We start from the raw sequence: 21,410 nt of genomic DNA on the forward strand, positions 1-21,410 counted from the left end.
GATGAAAATTGTGTAATGTATTGGAGGAAATAAAAAACAAAACCACAATGTGCTTTTTAAATTAATGTATTCTTTGGCAAAAATGTAAAATGCTAGAAGAAATTGTTTTACTTTTTAAAAAACTTATTTCCCCCAGGACCTTACATTTTTTGTTCACTAATTCTGACACTTCTTGCTACCTACCTAATTTTAATCCCCCCAAAACCATTTCCTCCTTCCTAAAAGAAAACTGATTTGTTTTATCCCTTTTCTGGTGGCTTGTGCCTCAGGGGAGACTGGCACAATCCTTTGCTCCAGGTAAGCTAATCATGGTGGTCCCTTTCTTCTTGCTAGTGAATGATTAAACTGTAGGCATATAGTATCACTCCAACTTAAGAAACATCACTGGCATTCTGCTTCAAAGAGAGGTATACAAATTAAACCTATTACTCTAATTTTTCTTTCTCGTTTCTGGAAGTGACACATAGATTTGCCAGAGTTGTCTAGTCTGAGGAAACACCTACAATTCTAAAATGAATACAACCTGGATTGAACACTGAGTTAAAGGAAGTCTAGATTCTTCCTATGCCTGGACTTCTTGTCCGAAATTTCCTTATTGGTAAAAGTTTGAACTCTTAATCATGTTTCTTACAGCCGAATGTATCCTAACTAGTAAGCACCTACTAAATATTTTGTTAATTATAATAATAATAGTTACTCCAGGCTATTCTTAGAATTATTCTGCTGAAAAAAGTCACTCTGATACGTAAAGAAAAATATGAATCTACATTCCAAATATTTCTGTAAATATATCTGTATTATTTGAATGGATTTTTGCTAAAAATTTATGGAACATCCATTTATTGGTAATAAAGTGATTACAAAACAGACACAGGTTCAATATTATTGGCAGCTAACGGGTATATAAAAAGGCAGACACAGAAAAAAGGAAAACAGTAAAAGCAAATTTATCATAGTTGTGACAGTTGCTATGAAGGAGTAGTTTAGTGTGTTTTGGGAAAGCACATAACCAGGTGCAGTGAAAAGGAGACTGAGGTAGGGCTAGACATAATTGAGTAGATGTCTTCCAGGTAGTGGAATTGGAGAGGTATGATTGGATAATTTCAGATGGGGGGAATAGGATTCATGAAGGCCTTGCAATCAGAAGGAACATGGCATTCTCAAGAAATTTAAAACAAGTTTGCCAGGTTTTAGTTTGGTGGCAGTCTGGCCACATGAAGTGATGGGGGAATCATGTCATGTGCCTTCAAAAGCAGCAGTGTCTCACTGGATTCAGCATGCTCTTTCACGAACTCAGGTGATTCCAATCATACTCCACTCTGAGAAATGAAACAGTTTAATATATTTTAATCAAAACTATCCTATAAAGGCTTATCGGGTCTAAAAAATATAAGGCAGAAGTGGTTTGATTATACCTTACCAAAAGTCAGCATATGCTTGTCTGCAGAACTGCTGCTGAGGGCGAGAGAAACTGAAACAAAGATGAATCAGGGTGAATCTGGAAATTGAACAGCTGCTCACATAAATGCACTCTTTTTCTTTTTCTTATTGATAAAGCACTGCTTAATTTCTTAGGGATTGGATATATCATGTGAGTAAGCCAAGTACTTCAATTACATAATTTCCAAAATTAAATCATTTCTTAATATATTGAATATTAAACATACCAAATTTATCTTCCAATTGCTAGAACAATCTTTTTATTTCACTAGAAATGAACTTTGAATAAAATATTTAATGCCTTAATGAAAATTAGCTTAAAAATTAATTCCGTTGAAATAAATACTGTCTTTCGACTGGACTGTTTATTCACTTCAACTAAAATGTGGTAGACACAGGTATTCTATATGTGGGAGGTTATAAACTTGTCTTAAACATATACAAAAATATTTTTAAATGCCTGTGTGTATTTAGAAGGTAAAACATGTGAAATCAGCTGGTTTAAAAAGAAAATAGTTTCAGTGGCAGTGGCTTCAGTGGATAATTTGATGTTTCAGAGGTGATTCATTTCTGCTTGATTTCCAAGAAACCTACCCATGATCAAGATAAAACAATAGAATGTGTGAAGTCCATTGAGTGGACAGGTATTTCTAAAGGAATTCTTTGGTTTTCACATCGTGAAGCTTGGAAAAGACATTTGTATATTGCCTCTCACACAGCATATTTAGGGGCATCATTTATTAGATGTACAAAGGGGGTTCAAACACAAGATACGTAGTTGGGTGGGATCTTTTATGAGTCCTGTTAACCAAAAGAATCAGGTTTGAGAATAGGAATGTGGTGGTAATGAATATCCCTGGAGAGTTGAATTTGGGAGCATTTTTAACGCCATTAGAAGTTATCTATTCAAAATTGTTAATTTGAAGATGCAGTGTTTCTTTCAATAAGGAGAACAGTTGGAAGGGTGACCGTGACATTTTCTGAGAGGTATTTACTACGAAACATGGTATCTCAAGAATTAGTGAGAAGGATAAAATATGGTCTCTGTACTCTTGGCAGTGAGAATGAAGTCTTGAAATCTCTAAACTAAATTTTTCTGAGGTCACATCTGAGTACTCTCCAAAAAACACTTTTTCTGTTTGATTTAAAAAACAAAACATTTGTTTCCCTGTTTCACTAATGCCTGAAATATCAAGATAATATCTGGGGAATTTTCCATTTTGTAAAGTCAGCTAAGAATTATAAGACCCCAATATACCTCTTAGAAGCATGTTATTAAAGGGCAGCTAAAATGGGTTTTTCCATTTGGGTTCCTATTACCTTATCTTTGAAAATCAGTTTAAGCAATATGAAAAACTTGCTAGATGCTTTTTTTAGGAGGAGTTGAAGGTAATGGGAGAACATGAACTGATAAGAAGAGGTAATATAACTTGAAATTACTAAATTTTTAAATGAAAGTAGGAATTTATTCTGAAATATCCAATAGATAAAAGAGATCAAATTTATTCTTCAGCTATGAGTAGTAAATCAAACTCTGATGGAAAAATATAATGTATTCTTCTGTAAAATGATCATTTGAAATGGAGAAAGTAGCATGTCTGAAGGCATTAGTTTATTCTTAATTACGTCTGGAATGCAATCGCTTGGAAAGCTTGCAGTGATATCAGAGCAAGGATATTTTATATATTGTGACAGACTGAACAACCAGCAGGAAGCTGAGCAAAACAGTGTAGAGCCAATTTGCCACTGAACCAGTGCAAAGTCTATGGGAATAATTCTTTCTTTAAAATAGGAATTCCCAGCCCAAAGTTCTGTTTCCTCTTTAAAGTGAAGAGATGTTTTAATCCTGCTCTTACCTTGTCTGATGTAATGAGAGTACAGAAGATGCTCAGGGAAATGCATCGTTGCTTAGAGAGTTTATAATTCATAGAAGAGAATGTAACAGTTGTGATTCCTCTATGAAATGCATTTGTGCAACCATCCAACTGGAGAACTAGATGTTTTCTATATACTTATTAGAGCCATTGAAGTTAGGGTTTTAATTTGTAAATTTCAGTGATTTCATCAGAGACGAGTAGAATCACCCCAGACCTCGGACTCCGTGAATGTGTATGTGTATGTATATATTTAAATTGTTTCTTAAAAATTCTGAAATCCTTTAAAAGTCATATGTATCTGTGTACTTAAAGATCTCAGATATTAACCAATAATAGCAAAGCTAGTAAACTTTTGAAATGGATTCAGCAAGGAAATAACATTTAAAATAACCTAATTTAAATGAGGCAAGTCATTTCAAGTGAAAAATATCATAATGTTAACTCTCTAAAAAATGAGAATAAGAATTTACAACATGAATGGGTTTAATATTGCTTTTTAAAAATGATGTCTGACTATTTGAGTAATTTTAATTATTATGCTTAAAGAAGCATCGATATTTAGAAGATTAATATCAATGCATCATTAACAAAAGGGCATGACAGAGAAAATCAAATGCTAATAAATTTTTTAAAAGCATTAGCAATGAAATCCAAGTTCCCTAAAATTACCTAATGATATAGGTTTATTTCATGAATACCCATTAAAATAATTATGATAGGATTGTACTTCTGAAATTTTTTATTTCATTTATGTTTTAATTTAATCTCACAAGAGCCCTTTTCTTTAAGAATATTGTTTTATTTGATTAACATATGTATGTATGAAAAAGCCCACAAAGCTAAACTTTAAGTGGGTTTTGCGTGTCCTATTCACTGCATATACACCACAGAAATGAGTACAACAAGAATGTGTATTAGAGTTGTTTCTAAAGTGTAGAACTCTCCAAGTGTGTACAGTATTTTCACAAAGCTAGCTCCTTCAGATGAAGGAAAAAAAAGTTGTAAGCTAATAGTTTTTCATTAAATTTATCTTAGCTTCTTTTATCAGGCACTGGCCTTTGTTGTAGTGTTCTTGGCATCTTTTCTGTCATGAATAACCTTACACCATTTTCTATCCTATTTAATTATTCTCTCTGTCTTAAAGCATAATCAGCATTAAACCAGCTGTGCAGCCTTGAAGGAATACCATTTCAATAATACATTGACTTTTTTTTAAAGCACAGGTGGCTATTAATTTTACTTGAAACTCTCCCTCATGACTATTGTCTGTACAAAGTTTTGGAAGCTGTATGTATGTGCTATTAAGTAGTACTACCCCTAGAATACTCATTATACCAATGGATTCTCTCAGTGTCTGACACCGTGGCTGGCCAACTATGAACAGCCAGGAAAGACAACTTTTGAGGAGAAAGCATCCTTATTATTATGATGAACTGAATCATGGAAAATCTTTCTAGTAGCACAAGAAACAGACCAATTTCTAGAAAGAAAGAGGGAAATTTTTTCCTGCAAATCCTTTCTACTAGGATATAAGTAGTCTATCCATTAAGATGACCTGCGTGTGAAGCACCCAGTCCTGAGAGAGAGGCGTGATAATTCATTCAATCAATAGTAAAGTTAGATTGCTGGCAGAAAAGGCATTAAACACTCCCCAAAGCAGCACATTAATCATGAACATGTGGCATCTAAGTCTGAATCTTGGCCAATGATGAAGCATAGGACTTACAGTAAATGAAGTCCATGGGTTTTGGCATGAATTCTAAATATCAGATTTCACCTTGCATGACCCATGCAGCTTTATAGAATTATGAAGTTCTAAAAAATGATTCTATCGTTTTTAGAATCATTCTATCCCAAAGATGTCATAAAATCACTGATTATTAATGCTGGAAAGAACCTGGGTGATTCAATCCAATTCTTTTTTTTTGAATTTTATTTTATTTACTTTTTTGTACAGCAGGTTCTTATTCTTTAACCAATGAACAAACAAACTAGGGGAGCTCAAGTGAATTACTAATATGCAGACCCTATTTCTTTTTGTAATTTTTTTCTTATCATCATTACTACTGTTATTTTGAACTTTGGATAAAGTTATATAATGTCACATATATATGATTTATTGTCACATAGTTAGCATAAATAATATTGCCTTCTGTTTATAACAAAAAAAAAACTCTCAAATCTCTATCCCTTAACACAAAATGGGTTCATTTTTTTCCTTATAAAAAAATCCAAACTTAGATATTGCTTGTCAGGTGACAATATTCATCCTGGTCATTTAGGATCCAAGGTTTGTTTAACCTCCTGGATTCACTGTCTTTTGCTGGATCATCTGTAACAGGCAGTATGTGTGGGGAGAAGAGTGTGGAGGATCATGCAGGGGAATTTTATTAACCAGGCCTATAAATTGGGCATATCCATTGGTCATGTAGCCACACCTGACTGCAAGAGTGGCAGAGTAGAAAATGTAATTTTGCTTTCTGCCTTGGAGTATAGTAGATGTTGTCCTTCAGATTCCCCCTTCAGGACCGAGGTGCTTATTTCTACAGCTGCTTGAAGTACTGGTAGGGGTTAACTTTCAACTAATTCTTTCTCTAAAAATTGCCCTCAGGTGAAGAGATCTGACACAGCTCGTTCTTGCCCCATCCTCAGAGGCTGCCACTTCTGAGTGGTCAATGTGGGCTGTAAAGACCTGGCCAGCTTTGCCACAGGCAGGACAACTGTGAAGGGCCCTCTCAGTTCCAGTGTTTCCTATGGGATGACCAAGGCCTTTGTGGTGATAACAACAGTTCAACTGCTTCCTTTATAGAATCCCACTTCCTCTACTCCTATGCACCACAAACCCACCTGTAAATCTGCATCTCAGAGTCTGTTTTGGGGGAACTCAATCTCAGACAGGAAAGTAGCAGGAAAAGCAGTCTCTGCATAGCCCCTGACCTTTAATCAACAAATACCTGTTTTACTCTCCCCCTGACATATAGGACACACTAACCTTAAGAGACAAGCCAACATCCTATCTAGTTGTTCCATCCACCTTAAAGCTTTTCTGGTGATACTGTGTTCCCTCCATCAGGTCTGGCCATAATTCTTTCTGGCCTAGACATCAATGAACTAGAAAAAACAGGTTATCTGCCCCTAAAACATCAAATACAAGGTGATGGAGAAGATCCAGAATGACAAAATAAAATATGGAAATTGAAAGACACAGCATCATAGATATATTTCAGTGTTTGATATCCTGCTAGACATGTTTTAAGAAGACTCACATTTGTGGTGGAGGTTGATGAGGAAAATTTCGTCATTAGACTCTGATTTTGATTTTGGGGAGAAACATCCTCAATCTCTCTAATCGTAGTTCTCCTAGGGCCTTAGCTTCACCATATATGTAGGGCCTTTCTTGTTATCCTCTGTGATAATATCTTATGTGAATAAAGTATGTCCTGATTGGGGTCTACACGTGCTTGCAGTTTACTTACTGGCAGGGTTTTTTAAGGCTGGAAAAGCCACAGGCATTTTTAGACAACACTCTCAGTTTCTTTTGGCTATATAATTCCTGTGAAAACTTGCTAACCTCCTGATCTATTTGAATCCAGTCAGTTCCATGTGTCAATAAGAGCACCCATAGTTCTTTCCCAGACAAAGTTCTTAAATACACTTTGCTTATATATTCTTGTTCAGATTCTTTTCCATTATAGGTTATTACAAGACATTAAATGTAGTTCCCTGTGCTATACAGTATGTCCTTGTTGTTTACCTAATTTATACATAGTATTGTGTATTTGTTAATACCAAACTCTTAATTTATCTCTCCCCCACTCCTGCCATCCCCTTTGGTAGCCATAAGTTTGGTTTCTATGTCTGTGAGTCTATTTCTGTTTTGTAAATAAATTCATTTGTATCATTTTTTAGATTCCACACATAAGTGATATCATATGATACTTGTCTTCGTCTGATTTACTTTACTTAATATGATAATCTCTACGTCCATCCATGTTGCCACAAAATGACATTATTTCATTCCTCCTCGTGGCTGAGTAACATTCCATTGTATATATGTGCCACATCTTCTTTATCCATTCATTTGTAGGTGGGCATTTAGGTTGCCTCCTGGCTTGGCTATTGTAAATAGTGCAGCTATGAACACTGGGGTGCACGTATCTTTTCGAATTAGAGTTTTCTCTGGATATATGCCCAGAGTGGGATTGCTGGATCATATGACAACTCTATTTTTAGTTTTTTAAGGAACCTCCATACTACACTTTAGTTTTGAGTTTCCTAGCTGTCTCATTCTCTGTTTTTCTCTCTCAGCTATTTAATTTTTTTTACCTATCTAATTTTCACTGAACTTTGTTCAACTTTTTTTCCCCCATACTTAGCACTTTCTAGAAGAGAGTCTAAAACAGTTGCCTTTCCAATCCTTAATGACTTTTGATCTCTGGACATTCTCCAATTCTTTTTATACTTTGTAACATATCTTTCTAGAAACATTTTGGTAAAGGCAGCCAATAGTAACCAACACACCTTTTTATTCTGCCTTTTTCCAATCACTTTCTCTAGAGCAGCTGTCTCATTATGTATATGACTTACCTTCCAAGTTATGGCAGATAGAACTTTTGTTACAGCTCAACAGAAATCTCTAGGTTTCTGTTTTCTTTTTGTCCATTCCTCAACTATTAAACAAATGCCACACAGTTCAGTTTTTTAATGGCAGCATATCAATTACAGATTTTTGTATTATTTAGGGTAAATAATTGTTTATGGTAAGTGGGTATTATAACAAACACCTCTGAATTTCAGTGTTTTAACATGATATGTTTATTTCTTACTCACACGAAGTACAATGTGGATATTTCCAGTCTTTACACAGTGCTGGACTTGGTCTTCTAGGCATTTAGACTCCGTTCATGTTTTGTCTTTGCTATCCTCAGGGCCTCAGAGGCTTCTGATAGCTTGTCTGCCTCTGGCTGTCAGTTAGGGAAAGGGAAGACATGGACATTACTTGGAGGAGTTCTTAATAGGCTACATCTGGAAGTGATGTACTTCAACTCCAAGGACAACTTGGCCACAACTAGGTCAGATAGTCACATCTAAGTGTAAGGGAGGCTAGGAAATGTAGTCTGGTTTCCCCAGCAGGCAGTAGAAACACCTTTCATAAACACAGAATATCTGCTACAGAGTCTTAGTGTCTGTGTATTGTCATCTATGTATTATAAAAAACATTGTAATAAAAACTCTGTAACAAAGATCATCATGTGTCATCACTGTCATTGACAAATTTCTTGAACACCCAGAGGTAATCATTTTATTCCTCAGCAGCAATATTCTTATACTGTAAAATAAGATATGCAACATATTAGGAAAGTTATATCATGTTAAAAAATTCTTCTGGGACAACTCTGTAACTTTATCAATTGGTTAAGGACAGGGACAAGCAATGTACTCTATCCAAACAAAACGACTTTTGCAAAAAACTATTAACTCCTACAGTATATAGATATGCAAAACCAAATTTCACTTTGTTTCCATTCTCCTGAAATGCACCCTATAATTACATTTAATAGTCCCTAAGTAAATACCATGTAAACTAGAGTCGTCTTTAAAGGAGAGAAGCAATCACATATTCACACTGTAATGATGGGGTATTTACATGGCAATTACCAAGCCATTATATTGTCTTTCCTTTTAATTTAGTCAACTCCATCTCCTAATCTTGTTCAGGCAAAATGGTTGAGCTAGATAACTTTTAACTACCAAAGTATATATTTCTTAAAGCAGTTGTCCTTGGCATTTTTGTAATTATTCAGTTGGTTGTTTTCCTTATTTGAATAATTTGGGAAAAGAACATTTTAGACATCCTTATTTGAATAATTTGGGAAAAGAACATTTTAGACATCCATTAAGCAGTTATGCAAATCTATCAAACTGGTCATTTAAAAAATATCCTGATCATAATAATTACTCACCTTCACTATTGAAAATTAAATATTAAATTATATATAAAGAGTATAAGAGAAAATTCCAAAATACAAACTTGTATAAAAGTAAAGATTAAATTATAAAAAATCCTTTCAGTTATGTGTATGAGTGACATATTGCTTTTAAACTAAATTTTTAATTGAAATATGATGTGCATACAAAAATGTACAGTTTATAATTTTATAACTTGAGTAATTTCCATAAATTGAACTTACCCCTGTACTATTTCCTCACATCATGAATAGAGCATTACGAACATCACAGAAACCCTTTTCATGTCCTATTCCAATCATCATCCTAAAGTTAACTTCTATCCTGATTCTATTGCTATAGATTAGTTTTACCTATTTTAAAATTGTAGAAAGATAGAATTATACAAACTGTAATATAGTGGATTCTGGGTTGTGCTATCCAAATCTCCCTTCTAGACTAAAGCTTTTACTATCATGGCTCTCAAGAATATCTGCTGCTGACAGTTCACATATGTGTTCCTCTCAGAGAATTGTCCTTGGAGGAAAGAAGCTGCATCACCCAAGATTATACATTCTCCAGGAAGGCAACATACATCTAATATCACTTGGGGTACAATAACCAAGCCCCCTTACCTGAATTTGGGACCAATATAAAAGGCCATCTCAGCTCCAGAGTTCTCAATGGAATCATCACAGATTTCTGTTGCAACATATTGCAGTAGAACATCTTCCTATACTCAGACTAATTTCTCTCAATCCCTTCAAATATTGTTTCTGAGATCATCCTCCAAGAAACTTCTTTCTCTACCTCAGAGACCATTCCAGAGAACACATCTAAGAGAGTTGGTAAAGGGAGTGTTTCCAAGAAGAAGTCTCTAAATTGAGTTTTTGAAACTGAATTATCTCCTGTCAGGCTGACAGTGAGAGCCATTATTGAAAGTAGGTAGAATGCTGATAACTCCTGGTGTACACTGATAGTGTAATTAATTGTCAAAACTCCCATCAGTGGTGAATGGGATAGGAGAGAATGCACTAGTCATTCAGTGCCTGGTGTGTTAGACAAGTATGGGAGAAGGACTAATTTAGAGTACTGTGGAATCGAACTGCTATTGCTGGGTAATCTCATGGCATTGAAGACAGACAATGGAAGTCTGAGTTTGATTAATCACCAATTAAGGCTAAAATTGAAAGCCAGAGGGCCTCTTTGGCAGCTTGGAGACTCATCTCTTGCAGTTGGATGCAGAAAGAGTTGAGGTTGAGGCAAAAGGCTAATAGAAAGGGAAGCAGAACTCCAGATACAGTGAATTCTCAACCCATGTAGATCTCATAATCCAAGGTTAGGGACCTTTATTGGGAAGAATAGGGACCATGATATTTTGGCATGAAAACATCTGGGTCAGTTTACTTGAGAACTTTGAAATGCTGAATCTCCATTATTCTTTGGGTCTTATCACATTTAATACCATATCAGCTTGTCCAGATGTGGGGCACATAAGGGAAGAAGGAGGAGTGAGGCATAAAAGTTGTAAGCAAATGGCAAAAAAATGAATCAGGGTCCTCATTAAAAATATTGAACTTATTTATTATTGATTATTTGTTATTTTTAATGCCCATGTTAGATAGAAATAATTGGAGCATCTGTAGGTCGTTAGTTGATTTTATAGTCCAAGACTTGCTTGAAACCTTTGTATAATTTGATCAATGTCAGTTTTGCCCAGTCTTCAAGAGTTTTCCACTGACCCTGTGGTATTTTCAAGGGTTGCTTTCCGAACTCATATTTTTGTCACTTCAGAATGGTGAAACTGCTAAAAATCCACTGGTTTTCATTTTATTTATATTTAAATTTTGATATTTAGAATATTAAATTCTAAATATAGAAAGATCCTCTGGTTGGTCTTTGTATATTTAGAATTTGGAATATGCCTTACGGAAAAAGCACCAAAATAAAAGACTCATGCTTCTGTGCCTCTCTTCTCTTTGGGATCTTGACCCATATGTATCAGATGCTTCTGTAGCCCAGAACTCCATTTTCTGCTTTCCAAGTCTTATAAGGCTACAAAAGACTCTGCAGGTTCGTTTTTTCCTCAGCAGTAGCCTTCTGCTTAGATTTGCCAAAAACAGGCCACTGGCCTTGAGGCAAGATTGACTTATGTCTGTTTGATTTCCTTTTTTTTCGAGATCTTAGCACTTTAAATCTTTGCTTTCTCAGCAGGGCTCCAAGAGTTTTTTTCTATCTTTATATCTATGTATATCAAATATCAATCTGATTGTTTCAGTGGGAGTATTGTACTTCTACAAGTTGTTCATTTTAACTAGAAAAGAAAGTCTCTCATTGACGTTTTGAAATTAAAATTCCACATTTTCTGTTTAAGCCTAGATACAGAGAGAAACATGAAGACAAATATTGTGTCTAAAAAATAAATGAGTGAGGTCAAATGCAGTTTATATAAAAAAGCTATATTAAGTTTGGGCAGTTGTGAATTTTAAGTCAGTGCATCCTTTCTCTATTTGATATTGTTCTTCTACCCATTTTGTAAATAAATTTCTTTTTCCTAACCAACTAAATGATTTTTAGATAATGTCATGATGATTCTGTTGGTTGAGTTCAGGTCCAAACTTTTTCAATCCAAGTTTTTATGTTTTAGCATTATCTCCAGTCAGATGCATGTTTAGAGTATTTTTACACCGTATTTTATTATCCTGAAAGTTAGTGAATACATCACCTAATGTAAAAAATGAGTGTTTGGGAACACTGTAACTTATTTTTTTAAACCATTTAGTAAAAAATTTTGCAAGTAGAATCGTCTTATATCTAAACTTGAAATATATTGTACATTTATAACTAACAGACTGCATTTTCTACCTATAGAATCGTATCACCTACTTTTTAAAAAAACTTTCAATTCATATATAATTTTTTGTGTGTTCCATTAGAGAATGTTTGATCTTGTTAAGTAGAATCAATTATCAATTACAGCAGAAAACCAAATGTTTTATTGTGATATTTTTTATATTGAAAATCAATGTCACAATATAGCACTAACTCATGAAATGTAGATACATTTTGTGTGCTTCATGGGTCTTTTGAGGTAAAAACATCCCTAAAATTATTGGATATGTTTTAGACCTCACAGCTTTTTTGTTCAAGACGCATCAATATATTTATTATCTTAAGGTCTTAAATATGTATGATATTTAAATTTGGTGAACTTACAGCACATATACGTTAAAGATTAGAAAACCTTAGTAAGAGCAGTGAATGAGATTCTAAGGACTTGATAGAAGGTATTTTGTTTTAATTTTTGTGTTTTCTCTTCAATTATTTTTATTTATTTAATTCTCATTTTATTTTATTTTTGCTATTGAAATTAAAGCACAGGTGTTTTGTTCCTGTTGTTACACCTAGAAAATTAAGCTTTGCTTTTAGGCCTTGAAAATAAAGCAGGAATAAAGTAAATTTAAAAGCTGCAGGGTACCATTAGAAATAAACAGAGGAATGTTAAATGTTGATTAAAGATCAAAGAATAGTAGCAGAATTAATTATGTGGAAGCTGTGAAATCACTTATAAACTACATAAAGCCAAGCCAAGGGAATTGGAAACTTATTACTAATTAATTCTTATAATGCATTAATAAAACAGACAAGGCACATCTTAATATTTTGGTGGAAATATGGCTGTATCCAAATTCATTTCTGAAAGGTATATGATTCAATTGATTAAACCCTAAAAAACTGGCTTTAGAACATGCACATACAAATGGAAAATGTTGCAATACAAGTGTAAGTGCTACTGAGTTACTAAATCTGGGATTGTGAGGGGGTTTAAATGATATGAATGTAACAGCATAGTTATAATGAAGTGTGCCAATTCCAACAACTCTATGGGGAAAGTAGAGTAAATCAAACCTAACCACCAATTTTTGCAGAGCGAATCATATAGAACAAAATGAGAGGCACTTAAAAATAATTTAGAGACAACGTGATACCACGCATTTAGAGGCTTTAAACAGCTCCTTTCATTCTATATGTTTAAAAATCTTAAGTATTTATAAATTATGCTTTCTGTTGTGTGATTTAATTTATACAATGACAAAAATTATGTATATAATTAGCTAGTTTCTGATTCCTGGATTTTACTCTGATGAAGAGATTGTAAATGGTTATACTTCATATTTATTATTCATTAATTTTTTATCTTAGAAATATTCTACACATTTCATAGAATCTTAAGCTTGCCTCTTCTGGAATGGTTTTATACCTTGTTGTTTAATGGCAGCACTTTTGTCCTATAGCTGGACATCAGCAAATTTTGTAGAAACAGATTTTTAAGACTTGCTTTTACTTAGTAAATATATTTGAATGCATATGTAAAAATTTCTTCCGAAGTTCTAAGGGCTCAGAAACAATAATGATAAAAATTTTATTGAAAAGTATAAATATGCAATTAATATTTTGAAAAATACTCAACAATAATAATAATGACCATCATTTAACAATACTCTAAAAGATTCACAAAAGGATAATGTGTATTAGTAGTCCCAGGTTTTGCTGACTGCTAGAAACATCAACAGATCAGAAGTGTTCACTTACAGAACACCTTATGGATTGAATCTACTGCAAGCCTCATGGAATCAAAGCATATCTAGATGTCCAGTATTAAAACTCTGATTTAGGGGAGGATATTGAGATGGTGGCATGGGAAGCAGTTTCCTCTTCCCTTCAGTTGTGAGAACTATAAAGTGAATACTGTGGGGTTGTCTACCAGCACATACATTAGAGCAAAATGGAGGTGGTTATTTGGGAAAATAATGAAGTATGAGTTTGTACATCCTGAAATGGAAAATCAGTGTCAAGTGACATTTATACTGACTACACAGAAGCAGCCAATAATGAGGGAAGATGCCAGACACCATATTAGAAAGATGACATATGGAAATTATGTTTCTTGGTTTGATGGAATATGTACACATAGCACTTAAATTCATCATACTTTTCTTATGGTACATGCAGCGATAGGTAATAAAACTCTCTCTCTGTCTCTCTTCCCTTTTTTTCTGTGAGGATGAGGCATTTAAATTCTTTTATTCAATAAACAGTCATTGATCCAGTCCATGAAGATCTTGTTCTAGGTTTTGAGTTGCAGTGGTGAAAAAATAGTAAAAGTCCCTGCTGTTATGGACATTGCAATCTAGTATGGAGAAAGGTAATAAACACATAAAAATAAATGCATGAAATACATTTAGATAGTGATAAGTGCTACCAGGAAATAAAACAGGGGGATGTGATAATGTCAGAATATCCTCAATAAGTAGGCATCTCTATTAGGAATGGTTACAACATAGCAGCAAACTTTCCCCAGGAAGTGAAGAGAGACAGAGACAGAAGTAGAGAGGCCTCAGTGTCTTTCATAACAATCTCAATGGTACTGTTTCATCATCTCTGCCATATCCTATTGTTCACATAGACAACCCTTTTACAGTCAAATGTATGAATGCCAGCAGGCAGGGATTGCTAGGGGACATTTGGGAACTGGCTGCCACATACAGTAGAGGTCAAGGAAAATGGAAAGTGCAAAAAGGATGTGGGAATCATTTTTTTTTGGCTGCTCATGGGATTTCTCTAGTTGCAGCGAGTGGGGGCTACTCTTTGTTGCGGTGTGCGGGCTTCTCATGCAGGCGGGTTCTCTTGTTGCGGAGCACGGGCTCTAGGCGCGTGAGCTTCCGTAGTTGTGGTGCATGGGCTCAGTAGTTGTGGCTCACGGGCTTAGTTGTTCCGCGGCATGTGGGATCTTCCTGACCAGGAATCAAAACTGTGTCCCCTGCATTGGCAGGCAGAGTCTTAACCACTGTGCCACCAGGAAAGTCCAGCATGTGGGAATCTTTTGATAATTTATTTTTATTTCTGAAATGTGGTTATGTCAGAAGCAAGACTAAATTAAGAGAGAATATATGTGTGATCAAGAAATGGAAACAATGTCTATAAACTGAAAACTTGACTGAGAAGGAACAGGGAAGCATATGGTAATTGCAAGGTAAAGAGAAAGAAAATATGAAAATCTGAAACTGCAGACAAAAAGTCATTGGAAAGCAAGAGATTAAAAAGGTTTCTGAGAATGAAAAATGAGGGAGCTATAGGTGTGGAGAGAATACAGAGGTAAAACATTTAGGCATGGGTGGAAAGGTGGGTACTACTCCCTGTATGAATGTAGGGATTATTAAAGGATAGGCACAAAGACTAAGATGTTTCAGTATGGAAAAACAGATTGATGCAAGAATTTATACACTGTGATCTTCAAGTGAAATAAGGGCTCTCAGAGTAAGAACCTTCTAAACCTGGGTTCCAGACTTAATAACAACAACACTTTTCCCCCCAAGACTACCAACAGTCTCAACTTCATGTTTATCCTTAAACTCTGACTAGTCTAAGCATTGAATAAAACAAGTCATCCGTTTTCACCTTTAATACTGAATATTTTAACGTTGCTTGACATTGCTGACATTGCTAGAGAAAAGTGCACAACCTTGAAACTGAAGCCATAAATCCATACTTTCCAGACATACCTGGGTTCTAAGCACAGTCATAAAGATCTTTGTAGTGCCATAGGTTCTTTGTAAAACCCATTGACACCATTTTTAAGTCTACAGAAACACTGCCTCCCTCCTGTAAAGGCAATATTCATACCTCATATTTTAGAGATTAAAAATAATGTCAGAAAAAAGAAAAACACACTTCCATCCCCTTTACTTCCTAATCATACCTATTCTACTTTTTCATTCTGTCATAGAGACTGTACTATCTCTCATTTTTCAAAACTCATATCTCTTCTTTCCTTCTGCCTCCTACAAATCTTTTTCAGGAAATTTACACCCCTAACTACGACATTATTACATTATTCATTCATATTCATTCATTCATTCTCATCCCCCCCGTCTCTCTCCCTCTCCTCCCTCCATGCCTCTCTCTCTCCTTCCCCCTGTTGCTCTCCTTCCTTCCTTTTCTCTTTGATCCTTGTTCTCTGTCTTCCCTCTGTATTTGTCCCAGTTCTTGTGTACAAGCATTCTTTCATAATGAAAACAACCAATCAACCAAGAAAAAGCCTATCAAAATCCATTTCCTTACAAAATGCATCCTTCCTTTACCACAACATCATCTTGAAATAGTGTTCTGTACTTATTTTCTCAACCTTCTCATATTACTCAGTGGCATACATTTCTTAAGACACTAGTGTCTGGCCATTACACAAACAATTTTACCCAGTCCCTTTTAAATTATATTCAAGATCAACTTATGGTTTTTAGCTTTTTATAAAATTATACTTATTGATTTATGTAAAATGTTTAGCATATCTTACCTCTCTACAGTTTTTGACAGTATTATCCATATGCTGAGTTTTACAACATGTTCTCCCTTGGCTTCTGCAATTCATTTCTTCTGGTAGCGGCTGATTCTCCTGCTACATTTCTTATGTCCCTGCCTTTGCAGGTCATCCTCGTGTACCCACACATTAAATGATGGACTTCCTAGCCATTTTTAATTTGATTACTTTTTATTTTTACTTTAACTGTTACTCAACAAATCTTTAATGGCATATTATTAACTCTAATAATTTTATTTTTTATTTCAAAGCTGGACACTCTTGAATCAGTATCTATTTCTCTAAACTATACTGAATTTCAGAATGACATTATTGAAAGTTCACACAAACATTTTCATATATAATTCCCATTTAGAATTACTTTAATTCAAACTTTTATTGAGTTCATGATTTACCCTTCCAAGATATAATGTAATAAAAGTAAATTCTCTTGTCAACAAGCTCCACTTATTCTCTTCTCCTTTTTTCTTATCATAGTCCGACTTCATTGACATTTTTATAGTTGTTTTCTCAAATCTATTAGTTAACTTCCTCTTGAATAGATTCCCCCCTGTACTACACTGCCACTGTTTAAATCATCACTGATTAGCCTTTACTTGAACTAATCCAAGAGAATTATCAGATCTCTTTACCAATAATCTCTCTCCACACTGGCTTACCATGTACTGTATGGCCAGATTTCTTCTTAAAAGAAAACAACAAAAAAAAACTAGAGGTGTGTATACCAACCAGGTTTAACTTATATGATTATCTGTGCCATAAAAGATAGTATAAATTCTTTAGCTTAATCAAGAGACCCTACATAATCTCTCTCCTAACTTACTCCCATGCGTCACACACCCTGCCCTCTTTTATATCTTGTGATCGTCAAAAATGTTTCTGAGATATAAAAAGCTATTTAATGACTCAGTGTTTCTGGTCTCTCTTACTGAATGCTCCTCTTGATTTCACTTTCAACTTGTAAAATTTTTGCATGTCCAAAGTTCTTATTGAAATGTTTTTCCTTCTTTTATTTCCCAAAACATATTAAGTTTTTATATTCTTTACAACAATTGTGTTTTACTCTTCTTGTCTCCTGAGAAACCTGATTGAAAATCAAGATATGCTTCCTGAATGATTTAGATTGGGCATGTCAGCAGAACTAGTGGGATAAATTTTGCAGGAAGTTTATATGAGGACTGTTATGAGGTCCTTGGACCTTGTGAAATGTAAATTTATTTGAAAAGAAAGAGTTCCACACATTTAGAGTACTACACTATATCTTTTTCAAATCGCACGTTAACTTCAGACCATTGCTATGAGTTAAGGATCTGTGCTGCAGAAAACAAAGATGACTTGTCTGTTTGGAACATTCTTTAGTTACATCTGTCCTCCAGTTCTGTATTTTGGAAGTATGTTCCTTATTGCCTCCAGTTTATTTCCCAATTTCCTTTATCACTTATCCTTAGGCAAATTGTTTCTCTTGACAGTCTTTGCTTATCTAAATATTATTAATAATAAAGACAGCACAGCATGAAGTGCATCCATTGATAGGTTAGTAGACAAGAGAAATATAATGAATAAAAGTTAGGTAAATGGTAAAAATAAGACACATGGAACTTTTATATAATAAAACAATCAGATAAATACTACTCTCTATCATAAAACAGAGAGTATGACTCTTAAGAAAGTAAAGGCAATGAAAAATATTTGATAACCGAGAAGAGAGAATATATTAGGAAGTAATAAATGTTTTCACTTTTGTAAAGGATACCTAAATTTTAAATAAAGATATAAAATAAGTGAAACAAATTAAAAGCAATAAGGATTAGAAAGGATACATCTTAAAAGTGAGTTAAGGAAAGAAATGTCACTTTTGAAAAATCATGTTAATTTGCAGTAGATAATGAATGAATGAAACCCAAGAGATGGTAATATATAAAGATGTTAGGCAAAGGTGATACAACTTAAGACATAAGTGAAGCTCCTGAAAACTATTAACACTACGAAAGAGTAGTTATAGTCATTAGATTAAAATTTGAATCTCCAGATCAAATGGCATACTGATGAAAGAGGAATTGATAGAGGGCTGTAAATATTTACTATATCCTTATATAGTATTGAAGTAGTAGAGTGAAATAATGTATTCTGTGGAAACTTGGGATGGGCAGGGAGGCCTCTGCTTTCAGTTATCACTAAGATAAAGTTTTATGGGTATTCAGGTGAAGACACATTACAAAAAATATAGGAAAAAATCTAGTTTGTCTCAGTACTTTGCACTAAAACATTCAGCATAAGATGACTGAGGAGCATTATCTTACAAATCTTAAGAGAGAATAAGCATAAACCAAGATTTTTTTTGGCCTCACCAAGTTCTCCTTCAAATATAAAGACAAAAAAATCTCAAACACATAATGTGCTTGGACATGACAGCATCCAAGCACTCCTGACAAAAATTGAAATTTTTAAAATTCAGCCAACTGATGTAATATAAATTAAAATAAATCAGGGATGATAAAACTATGGTATGAAAGGACTTTCAGTAAGCATTGAATACATTTAAATATATAACAGAATGGAGTATGATATGTCCTATCAATGGGAAACTAGTTAAATAAAATATGGCAAAATGAAATATTATGCAGCCTTTACAACAGTAAAATAAATTTTTTCTCACCAGTATGGAAAGATATGTAGGATGAATTGCTAAGCAAAATTTCCTCTTTCTATAACCTATGAGTGTGGGTGTTTGAAATTCCACCATATGTAAATGATCTTTATAAGCATTTGTATTAAAGTGACATAATCTCACTGAAACAGAAAGTGGATAAGGAACAAAGCAGAACAGAGCTTTATGATTTTCTGTGTAAATGACCAAAGGTAGGTACTTGAGATCAACAGAAGGGTGATTCTCTATATGGTCATTCAGAGAGGCAGGCTATCGCAGTCTTTACCTTCCTCGATGTATATTCTCCATGGTCAGCGTAAGCACTTCTACCCTAACCTGGAAGAAGAAAAATAGCAAAGAGGACACCAAATGGTTTTACGGTCTATGGCCTGAAAGTGACACACAACACTTTCAGTACCATTTCTTGATAATAATCAGTCATATGGCTACACATATCTGTAACAGAGGCTGGAATGTATGTGCAAGAAGTGGAGAACACAGCAGAATATGTCAGTTTCTTCCATAGCACTCAGGATAAGTAAATGAGGAAATAGCTTGAGGATTAAAATATTGAGATATTGAAATCTGATCAAAATATGTTTATCAGCTTTCCTTTTTAAGGTTAGAGGGGAAGAGAATATTAAGGCCTAAAGATGCATGAGGAGTGCTGTTCTGGGAGATGTGACAGAACACATGAGAAGGAAAAGTTGAATAGAGAGTTCAATTAAAATTTTACCTATTCTGGGTTTTGCTGATGCTGTTGCTGCCACCGGGAGACATACCAGCCTTAGTCAACCTCACCGTACTTTTTCTACATCGCCATCAACAATGAGTCCCTGGACAGTGTCCCCTTTGAGCTTTTTGAAGACAAAATTCCAAAGACAGCAGAAAGCTTTTGTGCTCTTAGCACTGGGAAGAAAGGTTATTAGGATTCCTGCTTTCACAGAATTATTCTGGGGTCTGTGTGCCTGGGTGGAGACTTCCTATGCCTTAATGGCACTGACAGCAAGTCCATCTGTGGGGAAAAGTTTGATGAGAGCTTCATCTTGAAGCACACGGGCCCTGGTATCTTGCCCATGGCAAATTCTGGGCCCAACACAAACAGTTCCAACTTTTTATTTGCATTGCCAAGACTGAGGGGTTGGTCTTTGTCAAGGTAAAAGAGTTTATAAATGATTTAGAAGCCATGGAGCACTTTGGGTCCAGGAATGGCAAAACCAGCAAGATCACCATTGCCCACTGTGAACAACTGTAATAAATTTAACTTAGGTTTTATCTCAATCACCAGACCATTTCTCTTGTAGTTCAGGAGAATACCCCTCCACCTCCATCTGCTCTCATTATCCTATAACTTTTGTGCTCTTGCTACTGTTCCTTGGGTTCCATATTTTCTTTATCCCCCTTCAAGTCTAGCTAGGTTGAAGAGTTAAGTTTATGATTATAAAATAAAAACTAAACAGCAATTTAAAAAATCTTACCTATTCTGCAGTTTTATCCAAATCTGATCAAAGAATAAAAGTATCTTTCAAATACCTTATACCATTTAATATACGCAGCTTTGTGAATGAGCTCAATCATTTGACTATATGAGGAAGGGAGTTGCTTGATCCTTTGCATAGTACAAACAAAAATTCTGAAATAAAGACATTGAAATTTATCCAAATCTGTGTTGATATTCAAATGCTAAAACTCTTTTTATTTACACTTGATTTTCCTCTTGTGAATGGGTTTTTCAAGTACTGTGTTTAAATATCAGGTCTGATCCCTCACTAAACTGGAACTTATCCTGTAGGGAAATAATTCTTTCTCTTCAGCTCTCCTTATGGTAAGGTATTGTCATTGCAGTCAGTATACTTGATGTTGAAGTCCTCATTTCCTTACTCCTTTCTTTGTCAATTATTTTACATATCCATGGAACTAAAATTGTTGAATAAGATAGTTTTGGGCCCTATATGTTTAAATATAAGAAACCTTTTCTGAAAAATATGGTTTAAGGTACACCACCAACTTGAGATTTAACAAAAACATTAATGCATTTTACATTTTATCATGTTTATTACTGTCTAGCACCTTATTTACAATAAAAAATAATGAGTTGTGGAGATATCTATTAAGGGATTTC

General features: G+C 34.5%; 1 pseudogene; it reads left to right on the top strand.

The window, feature by feature from the left end:
- Positions 1-20,543, top strand: part of LOC125963472 (peptidyl-prolyl cis-trans isomerase A-like) — a 37,260-nt pseudogene extending 16,717 nt beyond the window's left edge.
- The last annotated feature ends 867 nt before the right edge of the window (positions 20,544-21,410 follow it).

This window comes from Orcinus orca, chromosome 2 (assembly GCF_937001465.1).
Source record: "Orcinus orca chromosome 2, mOrcOrc1.1, whole genome shotgun sequence".
NCBI classification, from domain to species: domain Eukaryota; kingdom Metazoa; phylum Chordata; class Mammalia; order Artiodactyla; family Delphinidae; genus Orcinus; species Orcinus orca.